Here is a 21,936-nt window from a genome sequence, read left to right on the forward strand (position 1 = left end):
CCACCTTAAACCACAGCTTTTTACAATCCTAAAACGGCTTACAGTTATTTCAAGTCAAACGTGAACAGCAAAATCCTGAGAGACTTAGCGCTTTTTTGAAAGTAAATTTCGTCGGGGAAAGCACGAATGCGGAAAGTCGAATGGATGAGGCACCTCGTGAAAATCGGTCCCCGTGCCAAGCAAACGAGGAATGTCTTCAGGCTTTCTTGTCGCACCTTTTAATCCAAAGATTTAAATGACAGTGACCGGAGGTGCGGAACCTATTCCAAACGTCTTCGTAAGCTCTGGTAGGGTTTTAGGGATTCGGAGGATTGAATGACGTACAGCAGTGCGTGATTTAAGTGCGCGCAGTAAAATGAGAATTGTGTAATCTTCAAGAGATGTTCGTTCTTATTCTCTCACGTTCGCGAAATTTTCAACATTTACATAAACTTTTCAACTTGAGTTTATGATCGTGGAAAAATTTTCGTAGAATATTTTACCATTTATATTTTGAATTATTCAATAGTTGTGCTGCCAAGTACCACTATCTATCATCTAGTATCAACTGTTTTTGTTTTAACGACCAAAGTATAGATATACAATTAATTGAATTGAAAGAAGAAGCCTGTAAATAAGTAGTACCAAAATATTTAGTTATATAGTGATAAGCTCAAGTTTTGTAAACCAAAACGAAAAACAATAAGAATCAGGAATCAAATATTTAAATACTATTAACAATGTAGCAATGATTCTATCAAGTATGAATTCATTAAAGTTTACAATTGACCACAAACTTCGTAATCAGGCTGTTCAATTCTCAATCAATGATTGTAGTTAGAAAGTTCTCAATCTACTTTTATTCGCTGAGAGGAACCATAGAATTGTTTACTAATTGCACTTAGTTTCCCGGATCGATTGAAAATTATTCCACCGCCGTAAACAAGCAATTAACGCTGGAACGGAATAGAGTACATATCGACCAAGTTGTATCACAGCGAGGAGTATTGATGTCCCTCGATGCAGAAGTGCGCCAAGGGATTCTGCAAAGTAAACTCGATTGTACCTTGTTTGTACACGCACCAGATTGAAGATCGAAAATCCGACGAGGTTATCGAGCCTATTACCGGGTACGAATCTCATTCTTAAAATAGAGTTAATACTCTTAGGATCTACCTGATATAATTTGTTATATAACTAGAAATAGATCGTGGATTAAGCTCTGAGAGTAATGAAATGGTAGTATCATCAGTCTGACTCTTCTACGTAGGACTAAACAAATACGTGAGATGGTACGAAATAATTTCTACTAAGCAGAATAATCATTTCCAGAATTTATATTAAAAGTACACAATTTAAACAAGATTGAGAGTATTTGATCGGTAAGAAAGAGCATTCTGTCGTTAAAGTAGAGTACTGTGTTGGCAGAATTCGTAAGATAGAATACTCTGTTGATAAAATCTTCGTCCAGAAGGGGTTCTACGTTGCTGAGTCTCTAGAGAGTATCGTACCTTATCGAGGGCCACATTAAATCATTCGGAAGTTTAGAAGATGTATGTTGCGAATTCCTGATAATCGTAGTGTGAGTTGATGTATTATACTATGAGCGAATGAAGAATGAAACTCTGAGATTATTCAACAGAAATTTTAATTCATTCGTAACAAAATGTTAGTGATATCGCTCTAATTCTATTATATAAGACACTGAAATGATACATAACAAAATACAGTACTGAAGATACGCAAATTGTTATGGTTTAATTAAACATTATAAATCTACATTGGTGAGATAATTTAAACATTTCACAGACTTCAATAAGTCATAACGAGTATATGAGCATTCCGTAACTGTTATTAATACTGATATTACCTCGTACAAGATGATAATAAATAAAGAGCGTACACAAAATAAGAAATATTTATATAGATGTGGGTTCTGAAGTTGCGCGTCTGACCCCTAAAAACGGTTCAAGTTACTTGAAAACAGCAGAACTTTTTCACTTAACCGCTTATTTTATTTAGTAATAAAATTCTTTTATTTATTTTGCATTTCGATTAATTTATTAAAAGCTGATTCAAAATTAAATGAAAAACTCAAAAACATTGAAGGATATAAGTAAAATTAATAATAAGTAAAAGTGATTTTTGCAGTTGACTTACCCAAACAGTTCTATTCTGTGTTTATAACTTTTATCAGCTGAACAGTTTTTATTCCGTCACTTTTGTATTTACATTCGAATATCACCTAAGTATAAAGTCGTTTTCAACTATTCATTATAATAATATTAGTTGTGCACATTTTAAATTAAAATTGAAAAAAGCAACTAAATAAAAAATATAAGCATTGCGAATTTATTACCTATATTTGATGAAATCATTTACTTAAGTCTTAACAAAGCGTCTTTTAAAAACATTATAACGAAAACTAGAACAATTCCAGAACGTCGAGGTCTTTCAGATTCCTCTAAATTCACAACACAAGAGTCAAGTTTTCAAACGTAAGTACTTGGCGCCATTTGAAATTAATCTAGACGAAATTTAAACAATATAGCTAAACAGAAATCAATCGTATCACAGAATGAATCGATTCTTTTTTAATGAAAACAAAAAGAATGCCATTAAATAATTAAATATGATAACGACGAAACCGTGGGACGCAATTTTCATTATTCTAAAATTAATAATAATAATTTCTTGATTGAGCACACAGTACAGTAGTTTTGAATACGTGCTGCCATCTTTGGCAGAGTTGCACGCAGTCGATAAAAAACATCTTGTACGATAATCGTTTCACTCCAACGCTACATCCTTGCAGAAAGGTTTCAGATAGAGCGGATGCAAGACCAGCACTCGCCCGATGTTGCAGGGACCTTGTTCACCCTCTCTGTAACACCGACGGTCACCCAGCCACAGGATCGTGTTATTAGGACATCTCGCAGTGGATAGTTGGATGTACTCTACTTGTTCCGGGGAGTAGATGATATCCTTATCCAGAATCCTACTGAACCCGCTGGTACGATCGATAAGGATGCAAAGGACACACAGGCTCAACGCTGATATCAACGTCGTGAAACGCATCGTTACCGATCCTCGATGAAAACTGTACTCCTGTGACCCACTGATCCTGCAAACAAAGATACCAGTCGATAAACAATGTCTTTATGCTAATATACATATTTCATTGTAAATATTTGTTTGTTTTTTCAAAAAGACACTTACGGGGAATAGAAGATGAGATTACCTTAAGATGAAAAATTATACAGAATGGAAGATGAGGTCACTTTGCATCTCATAGAGTATCTTTGCATCAATCTTGCCATAAAGTGATAATGGTTTTATATACCGGGGAAGACGGATCAACCTGCTTCGAGTCTCGACACACAGATACTTCATGAAACGCAAAGGAAATTCATTTTGTGATATGCTTAAAAAATTTGTAGTTTGGAAAGAACATATGAGGTTTGCTTTAATAATTGTGTTTACTATGTTATACTTCGTAATGCATCAGTTAATAATTCGTATGCTTCAACCGAACATGTTTGCAACATTTCACACTGATTGGGTGTTACAATATTTGATAAGTGAAATTTTAGTTTTAAGATTTGTCACAATCAACCAAAACAAATTAAATAAAAAATACAAAAACGACATCCTCTGTGTATAGTTCCAATATTCTATAACATGTCCGTTGGATAACTAGTCGACGGTAAATTAAAATGGCTCTGATAACGCGCTCAGAGTTCGTTAGAGTTGGCGTAGGTCTGATTTAAGCTCGCGGCTCGAAACAGCGATAAACGAAGTGTGAAATCATAAATACCTTTGAGAATTACAACAGTTCACGGTGCAGTCGTTACGATACACGCTTACTTTTATTAAACCGTTCATTAGTATCGTTTCAAGCTATTCGGATGAGCATAGTCGCGCTATCATTTGACACGACAACTTGCAGCATCACTCGTAATCAGGATTTACGTTCCAGTGATCAGGAAATGCTGAATCATTCCGTAAAATGATATCGAAGTTCGTCAAAGCGCGTGAAATTGCGTACTTGGCGAAGCAGCAACGTCCGAATGCCAATTGCTAATTATTCCTGCGCCCCGGTGTACTTATTAATTGAACTTGCGAAGCTTCGAGTTCTTTACTGATTATTCCTGTGTGGATAAAATATTCGAGGCTTTCAGGGTGTAGTCTAGCGACTTCTTGCTATGAAATACTCGTTAGTGGCCTAACCAAGGATGTGCAATCTTGCTCTAGATTTCAAACAACCCCAAAGTTGTACGTCGTGTGAGATGTAGTATGGAAATCCACGGAGGACACTTTAGCCACTAATTTGCTGGATGTATCACCATCAGCATGATTTTGTATTTACGAAAACAAGGGTTTAGCAATCCTCGTCGAAGATATGAAGTCATAAAGGAAGGTTAGAGCTTCCTAAAGGGGAGTGTTGAGATTGGAGTGTTTAGAGCAGGTGAGCAATTTTAGCTAGGGTCAGGTATATTAGCGATTCCTCAGCTACCTGGAGTCTTGGAATTATCTAAAACTTTCATCCAACCGTGACAGCTGGTCTTGATTTTGAAAACATGAATAAGATATTAACATAAAAGCAATTACTAACATAGTGGCTGCAAGGTGATGATCTAGGATTTTACTATAAGACACTTGAATTATGAGACTACAATACCGATACATTATTTCCATTGAAAATTAAGAAGAAATTAAGTAAGGCAGTAAAGATGCTACAATACTGTGCAGATAATAAACAATCGAAATTTTAGAGGGGAAAACAAGACCTTTTGTGTCTGGACACTTCTCCACAACTTTCGCGAACTCCTAATGCATACTACATGCACTGGAGCTTGTTTACTATACGTCATCCATTCCTGAACAAGTAAAACCAGTCTTCTTTATTTACATTGGTCGCAAGAGTTCATAAATCGTTGCTTGTACGAGTTGAGAAACCTTGTGAAACGACTCAGGAATCGTGACATCTTCAGGCAAACTTCAATTCAATAATTCTAATGTCTCCATAAAATATTTTTCAAAACCATCAGCAAAACTCAGTTCTCTGGTACATTCACTACTAGGTTATGCTTATGTTTGCGCCATCCAGAAGTTAGTTTGAACAAAAACCCAGAAAAACGCAATACAATTTTTACTGGTACGCGATGGAGGCGACATAACGGAGTGAAGTTCTGGAAACTCGTTCCGTTGCTGCAAGAGTTTCCGTTCTGCCCAAGACATGTGGTTAATTGCGTTAGGAAATGTGTAATTGTTCTTATTCTACGTTCGACAATGCCATTATTGAGATTGTCACTGAAAAGTTTCCAATTCTTTATGATACAGAGGCAAACAACACTACTTTGTTTCCTTGCGTCTAACGTAAACGTGAAGATATTTGTTTGGAAGTTTATTATACGCTTTATCCATAGAAATAGAGTTCATTTTATCGGACGTATGACATTGTTATAAAAAATTCATGGAGTCCGGTTAGTAAGAAAGAGGATAGTCGATAATGCATTGCGTTTCTTTAGCAAAACTTGGTAAAGTAGAACTCTGATAGAAAGAATTTATCAACAGAGTGTTCTACATTGCCATCAGAGCGATTTCTCTTATCGACTGAGTGTTCTACATTACCACCCTTGAATATATATATTCCCAATTATCAGCGCTTTTTTTCAACCCGAAAGATGTCGTTTCTCCTTAAATCGATGTTCTACATACATGACCCACGTAGGAGAAACGATACAATACCAGCATCGAGAGTACACGTTCTTCCTAACCAATGCGTAAACGTTCCCCGGGCTCTTTTTGCAAATGAACGAACTTCTCTAACGCGATAAAGTTGCCGCGAGCCGAGGCCAGAAGGAGAAAGAAAGAGATTATATCGAATTCACCGTGTACCATGGCACGGAAGAAAGATAGGACGATTGTTTCTTCGCTATCGCGTTCGCGAAATTTCCACGAAGGCTGAGGAGAAAGGGGGAGGGGGTTCAAGCCAGCGGAAAGTTTGAATTTAATTTTCCATCCGAGACAAAGCCGCTTCGCTGCAACGGCGTACGAATGAGATTCGGCGCGGTCGACTTGTCACGCGTCAATTTGGGGTCTCCTTGCTCTTTCGCTTCCGGCGTATCGACGATAAAACTTGTGTACGTCGCGCGCTACCTGGCACGAGTTCGAAAAGCCGCTGTAAAGCTTGACTTAAACGGGAAAACCGTTCCCCGCGACCAGGTTGGACGTAAATTTTTACGCCCACCTATAAAGCGTTGAAGCCAACGTTGCTTAGCTCGAAGTGTCCTCGCCCCACGAGGATTAAGGGGCATTCTAGTCTGGACACGGCAAAAGCTTGGGACGTTTTGTGAATTTTATTACGTGAAAACTAGTGTGGAGAAGGTTGCCCAAATCGTGGCTCTTAAATTTCTTTGTTATTATTGCACAAAAGCTGGCCAATAACTCCTGCTGGTGGTTATACTGTTGGATTTCAAATGCTTAAATCCTCCAGGTGAATTTGCAATGGCGTGGCAAAATAAATTGTGAACGACTGCAGATAATTTGGTTAATAATAATGCTTGTGTAAAGTGAAGCACATGGTTTTATAATTTAAGTATTTCAAATAACGTTACAAACTCAATAACACAAAGGTTCACGCTTACTTTTATTCGCTCTAAAAATATTTTTGTAAGGTTAGTAAGTTCCATTAAAATCAAACAGAGTTAATTTGACATATTAACTATCTTACACTTATTTATAAAACCTTCATATACCCAGTACCAAAATTAGCCTGAGAAAGTAACTGTGTTATCTTCGCCTGTAAAAACATTTTAGACAGTCACACATACAGAAATCCCTTATCCGGAATTCGTTGCGCAGTCTAGGGAGGAACGCCACCGGGCTCTGCAGGTGTGGAGGTTGCAATAATTTTAAAAGTAAGTTTTCAACTCTTCTGGACGATACAATGACCGACGATTCAAGAAGATAGGCCACGCAAAGCTTTTACATTATCATCGTTCCTCGCGCGCCCTCCCTGGCAATTTATTGCGTGTAGATAGCAATTAATTGTAACTCTTGTCGGAGACGGGAATTCGCCCGAAGACAATTCTTCTCGCCCTTTATCAGAATTCCTCGAGAGGAGAGCAGCGTGAAAGGCATCCATTATAATACACGTAACGGCTTTTTAAATAATTTATCGCTCCGCGCCTCCCCCACGAATGTATAACGTAATTTTTAAAACCCAACGTTCGCTGATTTGTTGTTTCAATAAACTTGTATCACTGGAAAAATGTTCGCGTCGTTGTTATTCGATAATTGGGTTTCGCCATTATTCTTCCAGCTATTTCCTGGCTGAGCAAAAGTTATTAAAATCGCGTTGCTCGAATACGCGGTTCTGCAATTTCTTTTATTTATTTATAATTTTTTCAGATTTTACATCGAAAGGATATCAATATTTTAATTAAAAATATCAACATTGAACTTCTCGTAAGGATTTTAGATTTTGTCGAATTAATCAGTACTAGAACCTATTACAATTATATTTTCTGTAATAACACTACATAATTAACGGTGACCGAATTCTTTCGTTAAAAGTGTCTTGTTATTTAGCCTTTATTAAGCATTTATATTTTTTGCTCTCCTACTTATACAAGTGCTATTTTTACTGTTATGCCCACACTGGAATTCAAGATTTTTTATCATGTTTGTGTTAATTTTTAGAATATATATGAAGTCACCCATATGGGAACCTTCACTTTCGACAGAAACGTTGCCGATTAATAAACAGGTTTCTCATAATGCTTTTACGACAAGAAAAATTAACATTAATTCATCGATTAAACTCATATTGAAACTCAAATCTGTAGAAAAATAACTATTCCTCGCAAATAAATTTCGTTCTATTTCATTATATGTATCCAAAAAATCGGTAAAATATTTAGAGAAACAAAAGGGTACCCACACATGCGTCATATTCTTTGACAAGTCATTTCGGGAGTCTCATTGTACGTCTATCTCACTGCAGGTATCCATAAATTATTCTCGAAGCAAGGAATTAAAAATGAGTTCGCACCGGTTAAACGCAACGATACCCCGCGACAATTGATCACCGTCGCTCGAAACGAACACGATAACAAAAAAGGTGGTAACTCTATATAAATTCGCATAAACTTCGAATAATTCATCATGTTTGTTGCCGCGCGGCTCCACATTTCGCATCGAACATAATGCAAACCGACATTGTGTTTCATCGATCACCTTCTCGTTTCTTAGAATGGCAACAAACGTCCTTTTGTGACATAAACGGGTTACCACTGAATCGCCTACAGCGATGGAATCGAGCGTACCATAAGTTGCAATAGGAGGCAAGAGAGATTTTAAATATAATACTGCTTTTCAAAAATAGCAAAAAATCAATGCTTTTTTATAGTATTTTATTTATATCACGAGCATCCACCTAAAATGTGGATAAAATTTTGAGAAAAATGATATCATTCAAGCGAATATTGATATTAATATTCTCTATATTTTCCATCATTGAAATTGTACACCTACGTATCCATACTTTTTTAAATTAAACTGTTCGCGCAGAATGTGTTAAGAGCAATAAACCTGTCACAAAATCCTTATTCTCAATCATAGGTACAATAGATAAATAGGTACAGCAGATTCCATAGTGGAATGAAAACAAATCACCAGACCACTCAATATTTATTATTCCAAGATAATCGAATCAAAATCACCTGGTCAATATTTATTACTTGAAGACCACAGTGCATTTCGTCATTAAGCTACTCGGTTTCACCACTCGACAAGTTAGACACTTATCAGAGTTACAGATAAAGCTACAGCAATCTCGGTATCAGAGTTTCGTCTCTCGCCTGGAAATACCACTCGATTTTCATCCGACTGCCATCACGTCCGCCTCAAAATCGGCGATAAAACGGCGCGTTGGCGGTGCGCTTTACGCGCGCGGGCGAGAAGCCCTAAAGCGCCTGCCGGAGATGCAAAGCGTTTTCCATAATTTAGATTAAACTCGCACTTCCCACGCTTCTAGCCCCGGCAACAAGATTAACGATTACTTTGCACTCACGTTTGCCCGTTTATTTCCACCCTTTTCTTCCGGTTCTCCGCCCTTTATCCTTCGCTGGCTTCCGTCGCGGCGCCTTCGGGGCTCCCTGAGACGCGGCCGAGCAAGCGGGCAGTAAAGTTTCGTTTTACGAGTGATTCGCTGTCGCTAATAGAGATTTGATAATCGGTAGCGCGACAACGGCGATGACGAGGACGTGTCTCAGCCAGCGCGTACGAATCGAGGCTCGCTCGGAGACTGCGAGGTCTCGAATCAAAAGTTAATCTACGCCAGGCAGCTTGAAAGGATCCGGCCCAAGGAGGTGGAAGGCGCGAGAAAGAAGACCTGTGCGTGTCGTCTCCTTCTAGACGTGTCATCAGTTCCTCGGATGGCGTAGGAAGGAGGTGGAGGCAGCCAACGAGGGAAGGGATTAATCCGAAGCAGCCGGTGATCACCTCTTAGAGAACTGGTCTGATCGTGAGAAGACTACATTTTCGAAGCGCCGCGTCGCGTTTCAGCATCCTCTCGGACCTCTCCAGGGAAATAAAAGAACGTATTTATATCTACGTCTGGATAGCGCCGGGAAACGTTCTATAGATGGAACTCCTGACGACGGGGCATCTAGTTTATGCGATTAATCCGTGCGTAACAGGGAGGCATTGATCACGTGATCAAACACTGGCCTTGATATGGAGTCTTTGATGAGAATGACGTTGATGCTTTTGGACAGCTAGAGCTACTTACCTTTAGGTGAGATCCCCTGGACAAAAATTTGTTAAACTGAAGAAAGATTCTTTAGGAATTTTATATTTTTTAGAACTACATTTTTATATATTGTTGGATGATCAACGCAACTAATCACAAACATAACAAAGACCATAGACTCGTCCTCAACCAAACATCCTAATCTCGGTCCCTAGTTCCTCACTCATCCTGTACTTCGTACCCTTTCTTAGTCGTATTCTCGTTTGACCGCTGTCCTTAACATCACTCATCCTCCGGAATTATATTTTATCCTCATATAAAAGCCCGGAAAAACCCAAGAACCAGACAGAATTCAGTATTCACCGGCAAGTGCGGACGTAGTTGTATAAATAAAAACGTTTAACACGTTGACTGCCAAGAAAGTACTCTTGATCATTTCTATTGGAATTTAATTTTGTTTACAGACAATTGGAAACTCCATAATCAAACATTTATTGTGCTGTTTGTTTATGTAACTTCAACGAAATTTAAGAACTTCATTCAAATTTATTTACTTTGACGTTTGACTTTCAGAATTAATTTTTGTAGTAGTTCTTAAAATTCTTTAGTTTAAAAATTGTACACTATGACGAAGTTACCTTTTGAACAAATAATAAAATGAATGTTTGTTTCCATTCAAGTGCTGATAGCTAGCTGTTTATATGTTTACCTACTTTTCTGTACAGCTGTCAGTAATACTATAACAGCGAATTGTTTTCTTTGTTGTTACAAGCTCGTCATTGAGCACTTAAGGTAAGGGTCGGTTACTTTCACCGTTTCCAAGGCAGAATCGATTACTTTTGGTCCGATATTGCTGACGCACAGGTATGGCAGGTACCTTCAAAGTAATGGTACTCCCAAGCAGTCATTCTGACGCCAGTCTAATTATGGACATCTTATTCGTAACTCTAGGTCAGGTATGAAAAACCAGTATTCTTAATCTGCCCTTCGTCCTCAAGGATTATTTATCAACTGTGGCCTTCTGCGAATTTGTCAGAAAATCTTATGCTCGTTACCCTGTTTTGGCACAATGCGTAAAACTATTCAATACCTAATTTATAAAGGACTAACTGAAGTTACGGGCATGGACATTAAAATCACATTTTTATAAAACAATTACTGACTAGCTTTTCAAAAATATCACACCTACTTTTAGTTGGCTTGCAGAACAAATAAACGTCGTTGACGAAGTGTATCGCCACCACCAGTGGGTGTTGAGTAAATAAATGTTTGGAAATGGCTGCAAAAACATATCCAGCGGATTTAAATCTAGAAAACGACCAAGCCAAGCAATAGATCCCGCGTGACCTATCCATCTGTTAGAAAATCGTTCGTTCAAGAACTGTCTGGTATATTCAGCTGAAATGTGGCGGTAAACCGTCATGCATAAATCACATGCGATGGTACAACATCTAGTGGAACTTTCAATAACTCACGCAAATAATTACTTAAGAAACTGACATCCGATCGACCTGTTAATCCAGCATTAAGGAAAACGTGGAACTTCCGAACATTGCGTATAAACAATTGGGGAGAACCAGTTACGCTGACTCAGTTTCAGATTGGAAAGTACGAAATACACAAAAGGAATGGCTGTAGCTTGTGGACAAAAGCAAATCTTTTTAGTGATCTCGATTGCTAAAGGTACATGTTGGGAAATATCCTGTATATTCGACAGAAGTATTTTTATTTTTAAATATAAATGAAATCGAATCATCTAAAATTTATTTCATTACTTTTTCAAATGTAAACTTTACTATCGAATTATATAATGGAATATAATGTTATATATTTCTGGATAAAATATTAGTCTTTTATTTTATTCAGGTGAAAACTTCATATCTAGATGGGTAGTTAGATATATTTATACATGTTTTTCATATTTGTACTGGTCAGTTATGAAACCATAAGATACGTTTATATATTATATAACAAATACGATCACTCTGTTCTCGTTTAATTAACATTGAAAGCATCGGTTGTGTTCGCTCGTGAATAATACTAACGATCTTCACCCAATTGCACTATCCTCGTTCAATGACCATGACCTTGACGCATGCGCTGACGTGTAACTGGCAAGTTGAGACGTCAGAAATGAACGCGTTGCGTTGTCTCGCGGGAATTCCCAGAAACAAATGAAACGTTGCCCAGCGAGAACATATTTTACTGTCTGTAAACATTAGCTGGAGGGAATATTACGATTCCGACGGTAATGGCGCAGTTTTTCATCGATTCATTGAAACGACGCGCTTAACTGACTCACGGAAATCCCTTGTGTATATAATCCCAAATTATTGTAGACGAATATGTCGTTCATCAGAGTTAAACACACTGTTAAGCACGCCGTTAAGTCTACTTTGATTATTATTTCATAATGGGATTAGATTGTACAATTTAGGTCAGGCTTCTTCGTTGAACTTTGCCCTTTTCATCTTGGTGCGATTATATGATTATTTCTATATTCGAATATATTCGATTGTTTTATTTAATATGTTATTCAAAGTATCAAGAAATATTCCTAGTGAATACAACAATAAAATTTTTTAATTTTCTCAATTGAAAACTGTGCTAATTACAGCAAGCACAGTTAGTATAATTAAGACTTGGAAAATATGTGTGCGAAGTCTAATCCTAAATTCTGGAATTCTTCCAGTGATTACTATCCACAATTATTGAAGTAAACATGCGAAGGTAAAGTGATGCTCTAATACGATTCTACGTTCTATACGAATACAAGATATGATATAATGAATCACGATGCACAATTTACTCATCTACATTGACGCGCAGAATTTTAATGAGTTTACTGTACTCATTCATCTTGATTACATGGTTTTATTTTCAACAAAATGATTGACTATGTTATTGCGAGCCATTCAAAATCTTTGTAAGAGTTTACAATAAATCTTCCGAAGACGACTCCAAAAGAAATATGTTTGTTGCTTGAACAAATATATAAATTAAATTAAATATTACATGAGAGAATTACACTTTTAAAAAAAATAATTCCTCGTTACAACCATAAGTGTACTTAATATCACAAAGTATTATTGACTCTACGGTTCACCTTGCTGCTAACAGACCAAATTAAACCTAAATTCCTCGTAAGGAATGATTGATCTCGAATAAATAGAACAATTCAGTCCATATCGTTCCTTCTCCTTCTCTTCCCAACTCCACCGGTCTTCATGATGCCAAACACGATAAAAAAAATAGTGATTTCGGTCGCGTTTAATTTTCTGAATTTCATTCCACTCGCCAGCGACCAGAGCTTCCTATTTAACTTCTGCAACCACTTAACCGCGAAAACCTATAAACGAAAGAGTAATTTTCCATTTGCTTCGGACAGTCGATTGATGAGTCCAGGATGCTTCTTTGCGGTTCCCTCTTTTACCTCGCACGTTCATCAGATACCTGACGTATTGCATTGGCTAAAAAATATTTCTTTTGTAGACAGCGGCCACTGTGGTCACGAGATTTTGATAGAGAGCTGAGACGGCATTAATTGATCGAAGCAGGTACAAGACCCGGATTCGAATCCCAGGTGCAACAACCTTATTCTTTTCCCTGTTCGTCGAAGACACGAATCATCACGTGACGTAATCACGACACTTTGCATCGTTAATGTAAATGTATGCGTCATTTTCAAGGTTATTGCTGCCAGAATGTTTATACGCCTATGCATTCATGGAAGAAGTGAATAGTGGTAGCTGAAAACAGGTAGTAGTTAAAATAAATATAGTTAAGCGAGTTAAGTGAGTCATTAGAGATTGTTGGTGTGAAGTAATCGATACATGACGTAGATACACGGTAAACATACCTTGTAATTGTAACCAATAATAGAGACGTAAAGAGTATACTCATTGATTTCTAACTGATAATTTAACACACGACTTTTACCAATCAGTATCCTAAAGCGTTATGGCCAGCAGAGAAAAAGTAATAATAACTAGATTGAGAACAAGACACTCAAAAATCACACATCCACATCTACTAAAGTAAACGGATCCTCCCACTGCGACTACTGTAATAAGGAAATTAAAATCGACCACCTACTGTACGAGTGTAGAAAATTTGAGCTACGGAGAAGGAAGTACAACTGGAATCAAGAGACAGCTCTAATATCCCAGAAACATGTACAAAACACCATCAACTATCTCAAGGATACTAAACTCTACAATAGTATGTAGTACCGCTAATTAAACTGAAATTCAATTAAATCCGTCGCTAATTATCAAGCAGTAGATGCGATGAAGAATAAAATCATGTAAAAAACAAATTCACTCTCTGTTCGAATTGAAAATCAATTTAAATTATACTATAATAATTTTATTCTCCTCTTCGAGATTCATTGTAGAACTTCAACTGGTCAAACGATCTTTTTCTAAATTTTTTCACTCTTTTTTGCCTGTAAAAAAAAAAGAAACGGAAGAAACTGGAATGAAGGATTGTAAATTGAGTTGTTAACGAGTTTTTTATGGCAGCATCGCTGTATCGCAATCACCGCTTGATACGGATCAAAAGTTGATCACCGTGAGATAGCGTTCGTAAGCATTTAATCGTTGCAAATTTTAGCGTTCCATTTCCGCTTGGAATACACTTTTAATTACGATTTGATTACCCGATCTGCAAAACATTCTAGTAAATTGAACACAGCGGAGCCCTAGTTCGTTTTGTAACAGGTATATCGATGAGATATGTTCTCTGAGAATGCGATGCATTATTCGTCGGTAATACCGTAGACATTTAATTAGTGATTGCAAATTGACGTTTCCATATTCATATTCCGCAAGAGGAAAATTGCTATAAGCAGATATGCCAAGAAGATAAAAATGTATGTTTCGTGCTGAGTAGGATTTAGCCAACCATCAGAAATATCGTCTCGATATAACGTTACAATTTTTATTTCAACGCACTATGTCAAACATCAAAATTTTATTTTGTAGATATGAAAATGATACAAATTGGGAACAGATATTATTTGGGTTTCACAACATTATTTTAATAACGCCAAATAGATACTGCTCTGGAAAGTCCACTGACTAACTTGTTCTTAACATGTTTCCTCGGTAATCGATATCAAAGCACATAGTGATTTTTGTTTTTCAAACAAACATTAATTACAGTTGAGCAATTGCAGATATTCATATGACGAAAGTGTATAGAACTTTCCTCATAAGATAAGACACGTGGCAGGAATACACCATTATATCAAAAGTTACTGTGGTCTGTATAACTTGAAGGTGGAGTGTATGTAGATAAAGAGAATAATATACATAGTTGATTGGAGTATGGGTTAATTAGCAGTTAGATACGCAATAAATTATTCACGAATGCGATAAAATACTTTCAATTTTATGTATTGAAATATATAGTTTTACATGCATACATTTATTTATATAGTATTTCAAGGTTTTCCATTGATAACAATTATTTGTAGATGCTCTGTCATTGGATTTCAACAATTCATCTTGTCTTTTCCTATGTTGACTCACCGTACATCGGACTTGTTACTAATGGAAGCAAGAATGTTTGGTTTTGCGGAATACCGCACGGTAAGGGAAACGTTTCTCGGCTCCGTCGGCACCTACATTTCGACCAACGGAAATAGACCCTCTAAACTTTAGAGTCTAAAGAATAATTTACGGCCCCTTAAAATAATTTGTTGATGGGTAAGAAAGAAAATTAAAAATAATTAAAAAATCAGCCTCTATTAAAGTCATTCTTTATTTTAAAATATTTTATTTCTAGTTAGTTCATGGAATTCCAAGTTGAACCACAAATACGTAACACAATTATTATGTAATCATAATATGAATTATTAATACTTGCGGTATATTATTTTTTTCCACGACTTGGCTTTATTGTCAAGCAATATTTAAAGCACCAAAATATTTTATTTTATGCCTCAGGTTATCAGAATATAAATATTTAATTTCTCAAAATTACGCTTCCCATGTAAAATATTATGTTATTCAAACTATGTAGCATGCGTTAATTAGAATGATAACTATATTTCCTTAAATTGTGCGCAACACTGTTGCTATCATTTTAATCAACTCAGAGATAGTCAAGCAGTCAATAGCTGTTACTAATGTCCGCGTCATATGAAAAACCCAGAGGAAAGCTGAACGATCAACAACAAGCTTGTTTAGAATCGTAATTTATTAGAATCGGTTCGTCGCGTACGATATTCTCACTTTGTACACCTATACGATAATTTTCTATCGACGAGCAATGTGAAGTTCCGTTAACGTTCGACACAGTGCAACTTCTTTGGAAGCGTAACGCAACTCAACTTTGCTGAGAATTAACGTACTCGTTGGGACGGTACAAAACTTTCATGGAAACCCGTTGATAACATTTATGCAACGAACGATCATAAAGTTCGCACTAAACTTTCGTTAAGATGTGAAATTTACAAGAAGGACCTCGACAATCTTGGTATCTTGAACTACTTAAAATTTTCTGCTACTAATCGCCACTCGAAGGCATTTCGCAGAACTGAAGGATTATCTTCAAGTGAATTTTCCATTGTTATAAATTATTACAAATGCTTATTGTGCCATTTAGGCATGAATTAATTCTTTAGTTTTTCGAACCATTTGATAATTGAAAGGTCATGTTTATAAAAATTATTGGAAAATTATAAATGCCCTAATGTTTATTTATATTGTAAAGAATTTAAAAAAGATTTAAAAAAAACAACAGACAATACTAGATACATACTAATCGTACATTGAAATAAAAATAAAAATGTGAGGTCGTAAAAATGTTTTGTACATGACGAAAAAAAATAATCATTTATTCACCATAAATAAAATACTCGACAGTACTAAAAATGAAACTAGTTCTTTCATTAAAAATATATTCGTAAATAAAGTGAGCCGAAATCCAGATATTATGACATATGTATGACATATGTACCTTTGCAAAAGTTTCGTAAATTATAATTTAGTACCTAAGCAGAAGTAATACCGATACAAAAAGAAAGCTCAGAAACGGATGTTCATTTGTTCTGCTGTCATATTTTCCGTAACACTTGAATTCAGAGTAATAATAGAATTTTACGACTAGGTTGTAAAGTATCCTTCTTGTTCATTATCACATGCACTGGTGCCGGAATGTTTGAAGCAGTCTCCGCTTTTGAAATAACTAAACTCTCATTAAAATACATAATTATTTTACTAAAAATATTATTCTGTTACAATAATTGGTCCTTTCTTGATTTAAATCGGTAGTTGAATATTTTTTTAGAATTGGAAGTTCTAATATATCTATATATTTTCAAGTAGAATGTTATTTATAATTGTTATTATCAATATCTTATCACTATTTTCGTTTGTATTAAATTACATGTAATTACGATAATTAGTTTTGACTTGACATTTAAATTAAACGGTGCACATTGAAATTAATTTTCTTGTATGAATATCATATCAATATAATTTCTTGTTATTTTATGAATACGGAAAGTCAAGAATATGTCACGAAAATTTTTCAATGCTCGTCGTTGATACCAGAACAAAATATTTCTTTTCTTTACGGACATCATTTATCTTAATAATCCTTCAGCTTAAGGACGCAATTAATCAGCCAACGGGGTCATGAATAATTTATTCGAGAAGAAAAAGAGACCTCCGAAAATATTCCACCGTAACCGATCTTAATTCGTGCCATTCAGTCGCGCCATTTAATTCAACCACTTTCATTGGCAGGCGCGAGCATTCTCTGCCGTTGCACTTCATTCCGTTTAACTTCAAATTGATAAGAGCTCGGTTCATCGGTTACATTACGAGACTTTATTCTCCGGAGGAAATTCCTTTCTCCGAGAAGAGACGGAGCCGTTTCAGGATGTTTTAAGAAATTAATACAGTCGTTGATCAAATTATCAGAGCGTTAAAATGCCCAACACAGTGCCAGGATACTTGAACTTTACTATTTTTATTAAACCACATTCAAGTAATGCAATCATCATATGACTATGCAATCTTTTAACAGAATAACCATTATAATCTTTATATTAGACCTTTTTATCTAGCTATAACATTACTGCTTCAGATTAAAGTAGTTTCTAGCACAATTTCGAAGGCAAGATACGAATACATTGGGACTATTATTATATAAATCAAAAGTAAAATAAAATAACATTAGAAGTATTTAATAATTTAAATGATTTATCAAGGTATCGTCATATATTTTTATACCATCCACCTGCATTTCACGCATATTCACCCCCATGTACTTTGGAAACACGATCGACCACTCTGTCTAGTATTTTTCACTCACCTTATCCTTCGCAAAACCGAGATTTAAGGAGCACCTTACCGAAGATGCATGGCGTTTACTTTAAAATTCCTGACAGATGTTTCTCATGGCAGTGAAATTGTCTCACGATGGAGGGGAACAGAACATTCTCGAGTTGTGAAATGATGTGGAACGTTAGGAGTTGTAACGTACGACTATTGAAGCTCGACATATTCCATCGCAGATATTATTTCAATATTCGTATGAAAATGTCTGACAGCAACAAAGATTAAATTTATGATTTCATTATCGATGCTCCTCTGTTGCCTTTGTGCTTTTAGTATGCAACATTATACTCGGGTCTACGTTTTATTTTACAATTAATATTAATATTTCAATAATTGTTTATACTTTCAGAAAAAGTATAAGTTATTACTAATCATTATAAAATAATTATTCAACTTTTATATAAATTATGAATTATTTCATGAATCATTTTTTACCGTATGTTTATTTAATGTTTTGTTCATCATGAATGTGATAATATTATATGTAACAATCCTTTTCATGACAAAATTTCACTCAAATAGAAAATCAATTTTTCTAGATCCACAGATGTTTGAATCACGAGTGGGGAATTTACGATTTCCTTCAACAGTCTGGTATCGTTTCGAGTGCTATTGTTCTTGCTTAAGGTAATTATTTATTTGGGGCAATTACTCGGAGCGACGTCGCCTGACACAAGATTAAAAAAAGCCTTGCATCGGTGCCAGCGTCGCGTGATTGCGTGCGAAATCGCATCGAAGACGACAAAATTCATTAACATAATTAAAATAGCAGCGAGTGAAATGAAACTGAGATGGTGTAATGCGTGTATATAATCCACGTCCCTATTATTAATGTTGATGCAATTAATCTATCCGTGTCACGTGTCACGGGAATCGCGCAATACACGGGTTATATTTGAAGCTCGAATCAAGGCGACTAGCTGCGGTCTGAAATTAATTTCTACGCTATTTTCCTGGGGTTTCCAATGGCAGGTAACGTCTAAAGTAGATGATTAATTTAGAATTCGTGTAGTCTGGTTCGCGTAAAAGCCGAGTTCCTATTTGACTTCTGCGGTTACAATCATTTCCTAGTTAACTTAGAAGTGTACGTCTCTCTGACAAAGTGTAACGAGCAGTATATTACTCTCTATCCCTTCGTTTGTTTTCGATAATATTAACTACTCGCTATCTTCGACTTTCGTGATCGAGTAAAGTGAATATGTAAATTAATTTTATGAATTACATATATCTTCTGACCTACAATTTTAATTTTAATTTTAACAATTGTATTCATTCCTAAATCTGCAATTTTAATTCTAATTTATTTCTAACTTCAACAATTGCATTCGCCCTGAAACATTGAATTCCGATAATAATTTTAGTTTCAATTTCAATTTCAATTTTAATTTTGATTTGTTTAATTTACGTCTGGCCTGTATCGGTCCAACTAACAAATTTGATGTTTCATAGTGAAATATACGAGAAAGTAGTATTAATATTACTTCAAAATTACAATAGAATTGGTGAATTCATTGATAGCGTATTTTCGAGGCTAATAGATATATCGAAGGTAAATAATGAATTCTACAATACATTTATTCATTGGACTAGATGATTCGTAATTTCTAATAAAATTTAATCACTATTGTAAAACATTTCGAATAATTAATTCTAAATTTTGCCATTTTATGGATTCAAAGGGAGCGATTCCGTTTTTACCGGCTCGTGTCAATGTTTACGCCGGTCGCATTCAATCTCTTCTTTTTTAAACGATTGTTGTTTCCCGTTCAGAAAATTCTGCATATGGTTTTGAAGTGTACGCTCCAATATTTCCGCTTTTTTTTTTGTCTGGTAAACCGTGTTGCGCTGACCGGAAAAGCTTTCCAGCCGACATCGTGCAATTGTTCCTGCCTCTCTTTTGTAATATGTGACTGGGCTGGAGGTTATCGACTGTACGGTTAGATAATATTGACTGCTCGCAATCTTCGACTTTCATGATTGAGCACAATGACCATTCAAATTTATTTTCTGGATTATAATCATTGTCGGATCTACAATTTCAATTTTAACAATTGTATTCATTCTTAAATCTGCAACTTTTATTTTAATTTAGGAATTGTATTCATCTCCAGACTTACAATTAAATCAACAATTTTAAGTTTAACTCATTTATAATGTTACAATTTTTCGAGGCTATATTGAAGGTTTATAATAGAATATAGATTTTATGAATGTTTAAGTAATAAATACCTCAACAATAACATATATTCATCGACCAGACGATTCATAATTTCTAGTAAAATTGATCTTGAAATGGACAATTGTAACTAGAATTTTACTTTGAATTTGAATTTGAATTCTGAAACACTTGAAGTTTGAATATCGATAAAATGCATATCCCTGATATATTTTCCATCCCATTTGAAAGCCTTACAATTCAAAACAAAGAAACACATATTTCAAGTATCGCTGAAGCATCCCTTTGTTTCAATCTACGCTAGGGTATGGAAATAAATGGAACTTGGAAAATTTGAGCTCGATGCCACCTGTAACTTCGGAAACGTTCTCAGTTCCATCTACGCCAACACCTACCCAAAATAATCCAAGTTCCGCCTATTCTCCCTCCTCGGTAACGTTTCCAAGTTCCCAACCGTTCTCGCATCAAAACCTTGAGAATGGATGGAACTCATTATTGCAATACTTGCTGAGTCTGATAGGTTCGATGGAACCTGTTAAACGGGATTCATTTTATTTATCGAACTTCGTTGGCTAAATAAGCCGTTGCGCAAAGTTCGTGACAGCCAACGGGTGGCCCGTTCTTTCCCAGTCGCGAAGAATGGAGGAGTAAATGCTTTCGAGGCGAGGAGAGGAGAGAACCTGGCCCGCGGTTTTCGCTTAATTTTCAAGTAACACCGTATAAATCTTCTAGTTTCTGGCAACCATGGACGTTCGAGCTCTCGTGTGAGAGTTACAACTGGCATCTATTACACAACACCGCACCTATTATGCATAGATATGCGCATGTATGCATGTATGTCCTTATTAGCGTCTACTGCAGACCGCGTTACTCGCTCGGCATCGATTATTACTTACGGCTCGCACTAAATTACCCACAAACCACCGCCACAGGAACTTCGAAAGACAATCTCGATAATTTCGCTGACTTATCGTTGCCCTCGTGTCGTGGTAGGCCCGCTATACACTGTCCTCCCCCGATCCCCCAATGGTTTGTCGGTTAGCTGCGAGTTACGAAGCGCATTCCGTCATGTCGTTCCTGTAATACCTCACCTTCGGATTAGAGTTCAATTTCGGGATTACGATCAGCCAAGAAAATGAAAGTTCGATGGCTATTGGACACTGCAAATTGTTTGCTCGATCGTGCCACGAATGATCATTGGGAAGAACAGAAATCTTGGGATTCATGGTTAGGCAAGATTGTATAAATTGATGTAATAAGTGAGAGAAATAAAGGATAAACCATATAGTTTGGCAATGTCCGTTATATAAATGTCCACGAATTAAATTAATAAAAAGTTTGAGAAAGTGTGGTTTTCAACTTCCAATGAATACAAGACTCTTACTTCGTAAATCCAACAGTAAATCGAGGTTTTACTTGTGTAAATTCATAAAAGAGTGTAATTTATACGTTAAAAAAAATACTGTAATTATTTGAAACATAATGTACAAATAAGAACAAAGTTTATATCATGTATAAACCTTTGTAACTCTATATAACTCTCATCATTAGATAGTTTTATAGAGACTTAAATAAAAAAAAATGTGAGAGGAGTAAAAATGATGTTACAATAGAAAATGGTCCTCGCATGTATGTGACAAATATTCCCCAACATTCGAACCAAAGTA

The 21,936-nt window shown here is 35.9% G+C and overlaps 2 long non-coding RNA genes across 4 annotated transcripts; one reads left to right on the plus strand and one right to left on the minus strand.

The window, feature by feature from the left end:
* Positions 1–1,610: 1,610 nt before the first annotated feature.
* LOC128873652 (uncharacterized) lies at positions 1,611–9,291 on the minus strand. Its single transcript, XR_008456458.1, has 2 exons — positions 9,059–9,291; positions 1,611–3,103 (listed from the first exon to the last, which is right to left on the minus strand). It is a non-coding gene; the product is annotated as an uncharacterized LOC128873652 (long non-coding RNA).
* A 265-nt stretch (positions 9,292–9,556) lies between these two features.
* LOC128873653 (uncharacterized) lies at positions 9,557–15,423 on the plus strand. Of its 3 annotated transcripts, XR_008456459.1 has the most exons (4): positions 9,557–9,784; positions 9,852–11,422; positions 13,232–13,960; positions 15,219–15,423. It is a non-coding gene; the product is annotated as an uncharacterized LOC128873653 (long non-coding RNA). The 3 variants fall into 3 exon arrangements; XR_008456460.1 differs by lacking the exon at positions 15,219–15,423 and having other exon boundaries at positions 10,512–11,422; positions 13,232–14,039; XR_008456461.1 differs by lacking the exons at positions 13,232–13,960; positions 15,219–15,423 and adding an exon at positions 12,432–13,077.
* Positions 15,424–21,936: the final 6,513 nt, after the last annotated feature.

The sequence above is a fragment of the Hylaeus volcanicus genome, chromosome 3 (assembly GCF_026283585.1).
Source record: "Hylaeus volcanicus isolate JK05 chromosome 3, UHH_iyHylVolc1.0_haploid, whole genome shotgun sequence".
Classification (NCBI taxonomy): Eukaryota; Metazoa; Arthropoda; class Insecta; order Hymenoptera; family Colletidae; genus Hylaeus; species Hylaeus volcanicus.